Source organism: Ruditapes philippinarum, unplaced genomic scaffold (assembly GCF_026571515.1).
Source record: "Ruditapes philippinarum isolate M1 unplaced genomic scaffold, ASM2657151v2 ctg3726_1_1_1_1, whole genome shotgun sequence".
Taxonomy (NCBI): Eukaryota; Metazoa; Mollusca; class Bivalvia; order Venerida; family Veneridae; genus Ruditapes; species Ruditapes philippinarum.
Genome location: NW_026860889.1, coordinates 56,683 through 67,640, shown reverse-complemented (window position 1 = coordinate 67,640; position 10,958 = coordinate 56,683).

Sequence of the window (10,958 nt, the reverse complement as noted above, 5' to 3'; positions counted from 1 at the left end):
GTTTTGATTGACTTAGAGCAGGCGGTGTACGGGTAAAAATATCTAAATCTTGTTTATTGTATATGCCGCCGTCCTGGAACGACAATAACTGCGTAAATGTGTAATTTGAAAAGGTCTTGTCATGCACAAGCAGGATATGTCTACAGTTAAGCTTCTATATCATAAATCATAATATAAACGAAACAAGGTGGTTGTGTCTGATCTATAACTTTCTCATTAATTGATGCCTTTCGAAATAATAATTCTGCATAAATATATAGCACATTGGGACAATGAGTCACATGTAAACCCATCTGATGATGTAAATCAAAGATCATAATCATACTTTCACTTCGAACAAAATATTTCCTTAAAGTGTCTAAAAAGTCTGGTTAACGAATTTGTCATTTATGGATGAATTAAAAATCATTTGGGTTAAATATGGTGCCTCTTTGTAAGACGACATGTAGCGGACAAATGTTTCTAGGTCACAGTCATGGTATGAGAGTGCATTTGTAGTTAGTCCAGTCCATATATGTGTTATTCAGCGAGAGCTAAGAATAAATACGTGGTACTTTGAAACAATTTGTCTTGAGTGAGAAAAGAAATATCGCATAAAGTAAGATTTCATACATTAAAGGTCATATTTTGAAGGTCATGTCCGGTCATGAATTCTGTCATTTATTAGATGGATATTGGCATAACTGGGCATACATTTGTGGCACATTAGGACTACTTGTAATGCGTAAACATTAGGTCGATAGCTAGATAGGTCAATTTAGAACATTGATGGTTGTGTCTGTATCATTTTCATTTAATCATGGATGCTTTTTAAAATAATAAGGTTTACTGAAGATATAAATAAATGCTTCTTAATGTTTATAATGTTTGTAAAACTTGTAAGACTAGTAAACCATGCCTTCAATGTAAAAAAAATGGAAAAACAAGAATAACAAGGAAAGTGGCACACCCTTGTTATCTTATTTTTACATAATTGTCAGGATAGTGCAAAAATAGTTGTACACATTTTAGTGACTAAAATTACACTAAGAAATACCAAAGTAAAATTATGGAGTGATAGTAGAAAAAATATGGATTAAATAATTATATTGTGGCAAATGACATCAAAATATGTTATATCATAATGGAATAAGATACTCATCAATTTCTTGAAAGATAGCCAAATACAAGAACATAATAAGTATGAAGATTTGAAAATATCTAGTTCACTTGAATGATTTGAAACATGAGATAGAATAAGGCTCAGCGTCCTTGGCAAAGTAACATAATTATAATGAAGACGTTGATATTAACTAAGACAATGAATGAATAAAAATATCAATGAATTTTTAAGACAAAACGCAAAAAAATCTCGTATTATCAGTTAAGTTAATAAAATTTAAAGACATAGCTTCGACGGCATATGTTACAAGATTTAAGTAGCAAAAAAAACCAAAATGCTCTTTTTAAATTATTTTGTGTTAATATAAAAGGGTAAACAGCAGTAAATCGTCAATATATTAATTGCAAAATTGGTATAAATTATCTGTCTAATCTTCTATGCATGTACCATCATCAAATACCCGCGGTAGGCCTATAATGTATTACTTTATATTATTCATTAACTGTAAGACAGTGCATGCTCGTAGACTATTTATGGTTCATGTTTGCGATACTTTTTTTCAGAGTGAAAGATAATAATGATTAAAATGACTTTACCATTTATTTGAGCTTATTTCAATTTAATAAATAGATGATCTGTTTTTAACCATGTCTAGGCATGTTAAAGTTTTTGATTGATAAATACGACCCTTTATAAAGTAGCTATACCAATACAACAATAAAAATATCGTATAAACACATCTGCGGATATTTCTAAATTCCAAATTTCGCAATTCTCCCTTTGATATATGAATTTGCGTAGGCCGGTGCTATGGTGCTTGGGCGGTACCTTGCAATTTCAAGTAACGTCCATGTACAGGCTCAATCAAATCGAGCCTACAACATTTTAATTTTGCAGTTTTGATCGTTTTTAGTGATTCTGTTGTTTTTTATTTTAAATCGGGTCGTACAATAGATATTGTTGCAAAGAAATGCGGGCCCAGAGGACATAGTCGCTGACCTGTGAAGATGACAGGCAATATTTAAAATATTTTACATACTGACCTTGACTCTTGGCATTCAAATTATAAAATGACCTGGTGTCTTAGTGCCCATAAAGGTTTACACAAAACTATTCTATCAAAATAAAAAAACATAAACATCTAATGGTAAATTAAAATTTGCAGGTTTTATGTAAGACATTTGGGATCTGAGATACATGATATACATTAATTGTCCAAAGGAATGACCTGTGATCATTTGAAGTAATGATGTAAATTAAAGTGTGCAGTATACCTACACAGTGTGTACAATTCGACATGACATGTTGCTTATATCATTTTACAATCTTTGATACTCATGCGTACAGAAGGATCCATTTGTTTAAAAACACTTTACTTATATTTGTTAAAAAAGGTGTCCATTTTGAAATCAAAGATGACCGACACAGCAGTCAATGTGTAAAGCATGTATAATTATCAGCCAATTATTCCTAAAAGTAATTGAAACTTTATTCCATGTAGATTAACGGACATATGATACGATATGAACAGGAATTTTTTTTTTAAGTAGATGGTAAAGGACAATGGCGGCCATTTTGATTTGACCTTTAGAAGGTCAAGGACTTCGAGTACAGCCGTGGTAGAGCAAAAAATGGATTCAGCGTACCCGAATTATGTAAAAACGATTGACTACTTGCTTGTACTAAAAAATGCCGTTAGACTCTTAACGGAGGGTCTTTTTTGAAAGTCAAACCCGTCTACTAGTCTTCCATATACTTGTTAAAATTTTGCTTAAAGGGACTCCACAGAGGTTTTTTGATATAATGGGACTGAAAACATTTTTTCAAGATAGATGTACCATTTGATGTAGGTTTAGACCATTAATCTTTGTGCAAAATTTCATATCATTCGTGCATCTCGTTTTTTCCAGAGTAATTACTCTATTGTAAAAAAGGACCCAAAATGAAAAGCGTTTAAACGCTTTTCACTCGAATCGGGCTAAGAAAAGCATAAAAATAAGATTTTCAATTTATTTAAAAGCATATTTCTTAACTATTTTTGCATATATTTCTGTTTAAAGTGCCCCAGCTTATTTATGTAAGAAATTCAAATGTTAGGTTTTTAGGCTTTTAAACCTCAGTGGAGTCCCTTTAAGATGACGCGTAAACAATATGTGAGTACATCATGGAAAGCACCGCCGAATTGCGACTTTGAATTCATACTCTTAGTCACTTTCAATTACATGATGATTCTGTCGCATTTTCGAAATGGTACTGATAGCCTAGTTGTTTAATTCTGCCAACATTTCGGAACGGAGTGAGATGAAGGTATGTTTGTGTCTGCAACACAAACGATTGGTCGTCCCTCGTCTCGGAACTTTTTTCATTGCCCAAAGATAGCGGATGCGTTGTTATGTGACATTAGTCCTTTCCATAAGCAGCTTCCTGTCACTGTTACATCGTCAGTAGCGGTAGTCTCGAGACTTCAGAACTTTACAAAGCTGGGTTCTAGAAATGCTTATGTTCAGTGATATTTCGAGCTCTTGACACATGTTTCGCAGAATTGGAAGGATTTCTTTAACTGTACATGGTATACTGAGCGATAGGTGGCAATCAAACATCAATATATCTATACAGGTTTTCTTAATCAGCTGTGGTCCTGCGGTGACACAATGTCTGGCAGTGGAAATACTGACTCAACAGGCATCTGCAGTTCTGTTTTCGTATGGCCGATAAGATAAACATTCACTCTCTCCTGTATATTTGTCTGGTCGAAAAAAATAAAATCCTTTTTATTCTTTATCGAAGCTCAATGTTCTTCAACATGTTGTCTAAATTGTATTGCAAACAGCGACAATAACGAACCTTTTGTTCAGTTTTATGCATGTAAATGTGAAACATTTTATGCACGGGCTACTCGTGTTCTTTGCTTTGACTTTTATAAAACTGCGTATTTTTTTTCTTTGTTTTTTCTTACAACAGTTATATATACATATGCGTACATTGGCGAACTGATATTTAAGTGTCTTACAGTAAATCTGCAATAAAAAAGAAAAACAGTTCCATGGGGTTTTGAACCGGCCGGGAATTTCATTTACAAATATGGCTAAACTTACTACGCTATAGAGTCAAAGTAACATTGTCTTCAAATACTTTGTATTTGATAGAGGTACTTTGGTTAATCACCAGTGGTTTATCCATGTTCATCTTGTCCTGGACTGTGCTTCTATTTTTAGACATAACGAAAGTTCTGTTTATCGTGTTGGGATTATACTGAAAGGTAATTTCCACGAAGTTTAGAACATGACTTTGATAATGAAAACATGAACAATTCAATACAGGGACCGCCTCAAAGTGAGTAAAACCCACTGGGGTATTCTTGAAATGATCAGCAGTTATTTATCCTTAGGCAAGCATCAAACAAGATAATTTTCCTTATTCTCATGACACGGGTCTTTTAATAAGCGTTAGGGAATGCAATACCATTTGGGCCAAATCACCAAGCTTGATTATCAGAAAAACGCAAGCAACAAGAAAGAAAATACATCTCTAGTGACAGAAAGGGCGGATTCTTTTTTTATGAACACGGCCACACCTTTAGAAAACTTTCAGAAAGAAACAGAAAACTGTGTAATGATTGTTAAAAATATAAATAAATAAATTAACATTATACCTAAATTTCATTGGACAGCATATTTTTTCTTGTTACAATGAAATCTGCATCTGCAATTATTATAAACTTTATGTCGTATGGTTCATTTTATATAATGAAATATGTTACTATAAAATTCCCTTTTCTCTGAAATAAACTGCAATATTAATTTTAAAGTAATATATGTAAAAATTTATTAATTTCTGAATATTTAAATGAAATTGTATTAAAATGTCCTAAAGTGCTTGGCCATGGTATAAAAATTTTAAAATTATATGATATTTGTAACCTTTGCTTTAAGGAAGATGAAATGTGGCATATTTTGATTATTAATAAAACCATTTATTTATCTTTTATTCATTAAATTTATTTTTCTCTAAATTTCTTCTGCTTTTCATATTCACTTAAATCCATGACTTTTCAAGTGTAAGTTTGGTCCTCTTTAATTGTTGGCCTTTCAAAATTATTATTTAATTTGTAAGCTTTCATGTTTTTTATTATTGATAATGTTATTGCCCTCGAGAGATATAAATATTCATTGACCTTCTCTGTTCAAAGTAAATTTTTCAACAAAAGATTGTGTCATATTCAAATATGCATCATATGTGCTAGACTATGCATCTGAAAGTTCCAAATTCGAATCATGCACAAGTCATAATTTTTTTCCGACTACGGGGTTTATTTTGTATGTATTAATTTTCACGATTTTAACGAAATATGTTGAATACGCTGAATTGGTAAGTTAGTACATGTACTATGTGTTGTAGGGTAAAATCATTATTAATGTATTCCGTTGTTTGTGTTAATTTGTAAAACATGACCCGACTTGTACTCCGTAGTACTAGTTTTCCTGATATTTTCAATATTATCTACTTTGAACTAATTGTTGATCTGTTTATACACGTGACACTTTAACCAATCATAATTTACTTCTCTAGTCAAACAAGTTTTCAAATTGTATACGTTTTTTATTGTACAATTAAAATATATAAATCAAAAGGTGGATTGAAAACATTTTAGCCGTTACGGACCATTTTACAAGATACTCTCAAGCATACCCAACTAAGAATCAAACAGCCAAAACAACCGCAAAACTTCTTTTTGACCAGTTCAACATACATTACGGCTTTCCATCAAGAATTTTCAGTTATCAGGGCGGAAACCTCGAATCTTTACTTATAAAGATCTTTGTCAGTTAGCAGGTATTGAATCAAGTCATACCACAGCGTACCACCCAATTGGCAATGGGAAGGTTTGTTTGTTTGTTTGTTTCATTTTACGCCTTTTCCCAACAGTATTTCAGTCATATAGGCGGGTAGTTTCCTAACCATCGTTCCTGGAGAGTTACACCAGTACTAGATCACCTTCCTCCGCGCTAAACTACCAAAGCATTTCCCGGGGATCGAACCCACGCCAGAGAGGTAACTGGATTAGAAGTCATCGACTCTAACCCCTCGACCACGGAGGCGGTATAATGGGAAGGTGGAACGTTTCAATTCTACATTGCGAAAAATTTTAGGAACCCTTGAAAATTACGAAAAATCAGACTGGAAATCATATGTCGCCCACTCGTACACGCATACAATATCACTATTCATACCAGCACTGGATATCTTCCTTGCATTTTTAGGATTATCAACAGATGTAAAAAATAACAACTCAAAGAACGTCTGTCTAGATCTTTTGCTTATAAAAAAAAGCCGAAGACACAGCAAAACATGCAGCTGAAAAACATAAAGCATGATAGGATATCAGAGCAAAATCTGCTTCTATGCATACAGGCGACCTAGTTTTAGTACGGAATGTAGCACTTTGTGGAAAAAATTAATTAGCTGACAAGTGGGAAGACACTCCTTACATAGTAACAGAACAGCCATCTTAAAACATACCAGTTTGTTATCCGAAAATATAGTCCGAGATCTAAAAAGACAGGGACATTACAAACGAATCTACTTTTACCGTTAAATAAAAAAAGGTAAGCCACTTACAACTCTAATGGAGATCCTGAAATAAAAAGAAATATTACTAACATTGAACCTAAAAAGAAATTCAAAACAAATGCATTCTTTAGAAATGATACTTACTCTGGAAATCAACAAGGAAAAGAAAATTCAAGAATCAGAAAAGATTTTCGTCATGATAATCTTGACATTTAAATGCAAGTGACATATATTTTATTTCTGCCAGAAGATGTAAACCAAATGCTGAAAATAAATGTTCAATATCAGCTAACCTCGTGTTTGCTAAGATTTAAGGATCAAGATCAGGATTAAAATTTAGAACCTCAAATGTTCTCCATTGCTTATCCTCAAAGATGAAATATTTAATGATGACTTGTTTACATTGGACTTGATATGGTATGTTAATGAAATTTTAGAATTAATCCAAATATTGATCTGACCGCCTCCGTGGTCGAGGGGTTAGAGTCGATGACTTCTAATTCAGTTACCTCTCTGGCGTGGGTTCGATCCCCGGGAGATGCTTTGGTAGTTTAGCACGGATGAAGGTAGTCTAGTACTGGTGTAACTCTCCAGGAACGATGGTTAGGAAACAACCCGCCTATATGACTGAAATACTGTTGGGAAAAGGCGTAAAATGAAACAAACAAACAAACAAAAATATTGATCTTGATCCTAAAATTGATCCTATTAGTTTTGTATTTTTTTCAATAGTCGTCGATTTTATCCCAAAATAGGGTTGTTTCTTTGCAAATCAGCACAATGTTCCATTATCTTTGTGTACCATTCTAGCAAAATACAATCAACTTTAGTTTTATAAAACAATGAAAATAAAACCAGGATCACTTGATACTGATCCTTTCTTTGTGAACATAGGACCAGATGATGAAGCTATTAAAGGCCGACCAATTAGAATCAGAATAACTCCAAGATGACAATCAGGAGACTGAATATTGCGTTAATATCAAGAAAACCTAAAATGTACAAAGTGTGAGAACAATTACTTCCGAAATAGAGTTAAAGTTTTCAGTGACAGAAATTTAGTGACTATGATATATGAAAATTGTATTAGATTGGAGAAGTATATTGACATTCATATTGAGAACTGTTAACAGAATGATAACGTGAATGCACACGAAAGAGGAAAATTGGCTAAGATTATGTCGTTGGTTTACACAACATTACACATATTACATAATTTAAGCCCTCATATAAATTTCTCCTCAAACATTTAACACTATTTTCACACACTCACTTTTTTATCTGATGAGCAATATTTTTATATATTAATTTGTTATGATTTTCTATGATATTTCCTCGTACTGTAAATTGTAATATATATATATGAGCCGCGTCCCGACAAAACCAATGTAATGCCTTTGCGACCAGCATGGATCCAGACCAGCCTTCGCATCTGCGCAGTCTGATCAGGATCCATGCTGTTCGCTTACAAACCCTATTACAAGTAGAGAAACTGATAGCAAACAGCATGGATCCTGATTAGACTGCGCGGATGCACAGGCTGGTCTACATCCATCCTGTTCGCAAACGCATTACGTTGGTTTTGTCGTGACGCGGCTCATATATTTTTGTGTCCCCACTTTAGTGACGGGCATTTAGACTTACCCTTGTCCGTCCGTCCATCCGTCCGTCCGTTCACTTTTGTGTCGCACGTAACTCAAAAAGTATTTGACCTAGAATCATGAAACTTTACAGGAATGTTGATCAGCATGTGTAGTTGTGCATCTGGGTATTTTCGTCTGGATATTTTTAGTATTTTTAGAGTTATTGCCCTTGACTTAGTAAAATTTTGCAATTTTCAACTTGTGTCGGATGTAACTCAAAAAGTATTTGACCTAGAGTCATGAAACTTTACAGGAATGTTGATCAGCATGTGTAGCTATGCACCTGGGTATTTTCATCTGGATTTATTTAGTATTTTTAGAGTTATTGCCCTTGACTTAGTAAAATTTTGCAATTTTCAACTTGTGACGCATTTAACTCAAAAAGGATTTGACCTAGAGTCATGAAATTTTACAGGAATGTTGATCAGCATGTGTAGTTGTGCACCTGGGTATTTCTATCTGGATTTATTTAGTATTTTTAGAGTTATTGCCCTTGACTTAGAATTTTTTTGCAATTTTCAACTTGTGTCGCATGTAACTCAAAAAGGATTTGACATAGAGTCATTAAACCTTACGGGAAGGTTGTTCAGCATATTTAGTTTTGCACCTGGGGTATCGCTTGTGGATTTATCCAGTATTTCTAGAGTTATTTCCCTTGACTTAGTTAAAACCGTTTCATTATGTTGTTATTTGTTCCTTGAGTGCTTGAGTTGGAATCAGCTAACTTTACAGGAATAATGATCAACATCACTAAATTACAGGAATTTTGATTCACATCACTGTGAAGCTATGAACCTGGGACTTTCCTGTGGATTTTTTTCAGTTTTGTTAGAGTTATTGCCCTTGACTAACAGTAGTATAAATTTGCAATTTTCAACTTGTTCATGCATAGCTCAACAAGTATTTCACTTGTAGGCCTGAAAGTTTACAAGAATGTTGGTCAGCATGTGTACTTATGCACTTTGGGGTTTGCTTGTGGATGTATTCAGTATTTGTAAAGTTCTTGCCCTTTAGTTAGTAAAAGATTTTGTTTTCAAAAAATATTTGACCTAGAGTCATAAGATTGACAGAACAGTGGCGCGGTGGGGGCACCCGTGTCCTATGGACACATTTCTAGTTTAAATTTATGCGTTGTCTTTTTCAATGTAAAATGTTATAACTCATTTCGCGTATTAAATGTTGGGAAGCCATTTCCGAAGCAGGGGGATATGTCGTAGTGTAAAATTATTAATGGTTTCCGTTGTTTTTGTTCATTTGTAAAACCTGACCAGACTTGAACTCAGTGGTTTTCCCGAAATTTGTAATATTATCTACCTCAAACAGATCTTTGATCTGTTTATACACGTGACACTTTTCAACCAATCATAATTAACGTTTAAAGTTTAGTCAAACAATACGTTTTTTGTGCAATTAAAATATCAGATATCTCTGAATATATTAAATATAAATGAATGTTAATTTAATTTTTTGTATTTTATTATCATATCTCTAAATGTACTGTAAATCTTAAGTTTGAGAAATAAATAATGTAATAGTAAAAAATGAAATCAATTTTGTATTTTGTAAGCTGTCTGTCACGTGTCATCACACCTACATGTATTGTTTCATTTGTTTATATTTTTCACAGCTGTCATCTGTCAAATTATAGTTATTTATGTTTTGTTTGTATAATGTTACCTTATTTATATGTTCAGATTTTATTCGTTTTCATATTAATTGATGAAGTGAACCCCAATTTATAAACTTTATAAAATAGTTTTGTCATCAGACTCTCGAACCCAAACCCACAAACCGTCAATTTATATGGAAGCTGAGAGGTCGGTGACATATGGTTATATATGCCCTGTAAAAAACCTTAACCGTTGAAATCAAAAGAACAGTCTAAAATCGCATCTTGAAGCATTTTCATCCAACAAACTGTATATGCTACTGGGGTATGCCGTGCTACGGTGTACATGATTCTGAAGCAATGCGGGGAAACAAATGCTTCTCTCCCCCGAGAGACGTAAGCGTGGGCAATAGATGGTTTCGAACTGTTGTTCTAACAAGATGCGGGGGTTTTATACACATCGGCATCAGCTTTCTACTTTATAAAGCCTTCATTGTGTGTTAAAGAAAGAAACTAGAAATGTGTCCATAGGACCCCCACAATCCACCGATTTGTCAATCTTATGTCTCTAGGTCAAATATTTTTCTTGGCTACATGTGCCCAAGTTGAAAACTAAAAATCTTTATTAAGTAAAGGGCAAATACTACAAATGCTGAATAAATCCACAAAAAAATCCCAATGTGCATAAGAACACATGCTGACCAACATTCTTGTAAACTTTCAGGCCTACAGGTCATAAACTTTTTGAGTTACGTGCAACTCTTTTGTAAATATATATGAATTTTTACTAAGTCATGGGCAATAACTCTAAAAATACTTAAATTACCACACGAAAATACCCAGGTGCACAACTACACATGCTGAGCAACATTCCTGTAGTGTTTCATGAGTCTAGGTCAAATACTTTTTAAGTTACGTGCGACACAAGTTGAAAATTGGAAATTTTTACTAAGTCAAGGGCAATAACTCTAAAAATACTAAATAAATCCACACAAAATTCCCAGGTGCACAACTACACATGCTGATCAACATT